Raw genomic sequence first — 1,714 nt, 5'->3', positions numbered from 1 at the left:
CATTTTAATTCATGGATAAAATCTAATGTCACATTTTTATTTATTTCCTTACTGAGGGGTAAAAGTAACTGTTTCATATGCATCTGAGTTTCCCACTTAAGCTAGGAATTTTTTTAAAAAATTAATTTGACCTTTTTTGTCCACTTCCCCCTCCCCCCGCACGCCGCTCCAGCTGCACCACGCTCACTTCTGTGCTATCAGGCTAGCTTGTCACCATGATCATCTACTGGGACCTCATCAGCCATGACGAGCTGTTCTCCGACATCTCCAAGATCCGGGAGATCACGGACTGGCTGTGCCTGGAGGTGGAGGGTAAGATGGTCAGTAGAACAGAGGGTGCCATCGATGATTCGCTCATCGGTGGAAATGCTTCGGCTGAAGGTCTGGAGGGCAAAGGTACCGAAAGCACAGAAGTCACCGGTGTTGACATTGTCATGAACCACCACTTACAAGAAACCAGCTTCACAAAAGAGGCCTACAAAATGTACATGAAAGACTACATGAAATCACTCAAAGGCAAACTTGAAGAGCAGAAACCAAAGAGCTGCGGAGCAAATTAAGCACATCCTTGCTAATTTCAATAACTACCAGTTTTTTATTGTGAAAGCAGGAATCCAGATGGTATGGTTGCTCTCCTGGACTACCGTGAAGATGGTGTGACTCCATTCATCATTTTCTTTAAGGATGGCTTAGAGATGGAAAAATGTTAACAAATTGGATCTATCACCTGTCACCGTATCCACAGCTGCTTACCATCTACACAACACCAGGACTTAGGACAAATGGGACTGATATGTTGAGCTTTTATTTTGACCGTGATTTATTTGGAGTGGTGGCATTGTTTGTTTGTTTGTTTGTTTGTTTTTTAAGGAAAAAATGTCATGTGGGTTGTCTAAAAATAAAGTGCATTTAAATTCAAAAAAATTAATCTGAACATACTCACTTCTACATGGGACTCTTCGGGCTTTCTCATGCCTTTGTGGGAGTGTCTCTTCCTCATTCCCTCAGCTCTTTGGTTTCGAAGATTTTTTTTCATCAGGAACAATGCTAATAAATGTAATGCTACAAAAGATAACTTTCTTCATGTCTTAATTAGGGTTTTACTGCTGTGAACAGACACCATGACCAAGGCAACTCTTATGAAAACAACATTTAGTTGGAGCTGGCTTACAGGTTAAAAGGTTCAGTCCAGTATCCAGGTGGGAACATGACAGCATCCAGGCAGGCATGATGCAGGCAGAGCTGAGAGTCCTGTCTTCATCTGAAGGCTGCTATGAGAAGCCAGACTTCCCAGGAAGCTAGGACTAGGGTATAAAAGCCCACACCCACAGTGACACACCTACTCCAACAAAGCCACACCTCCTGAGAGTTCCACTCCCAAACCATTACAATGTTATGACATAATATAAAAATAAAATGTGTAGGGACGCAGAGATGTCTGTGCAGTTAAAAACACTGGCTGATCTTCTAGCAAGCATGGGTTGAATTCTCAGCACCTACATAGCCGCTTACAAACCATCTATGAGTTCAGTTCCTGGAGATTGTAAGGCCTCTTATGGCCTCCATGGGAACTGCACACAAGTGGTACATGGGCACACATGCCAGCAAAGCATTCATACACATAAAATAAAATATTTTTAACTATAACATAAAATAACAAAAGTTCTCACCAGGTATTTCCTACAATATATTATAACATTTAATGTTTATACCT

General features: G+C 41.5%; 1 pseudogene; it reads left to right on the top strand.

The window, feature by feature from the left end:
- The first annotated feature begins 215 nt into the window (after positions 1 to 215).
- Positions 216 to 710, top strand: LOC110317334 (annotated as a pseudogene).
- Positions 711 to 1,714: the final 1,004 nt, after the last annotated feature.

The sequence above is a fragment of the Mus pahari genome, chromosome 2, assembly GCF_900095145.1.
Source record: "Mus pahari chromosome 2, PAHARI_EIJ_v1.1, whole genome shotgun sequence".
NCBI classification, from domain to species: domain Eukaryota; kingdom Metazoa; phylum Chordata; class Mammalia; order Rodentia; family Muridae; genus Mus; species Mus pahari.
This window is presented reverse-complemented; position numbering and strand designations above follow the sequence as displayed.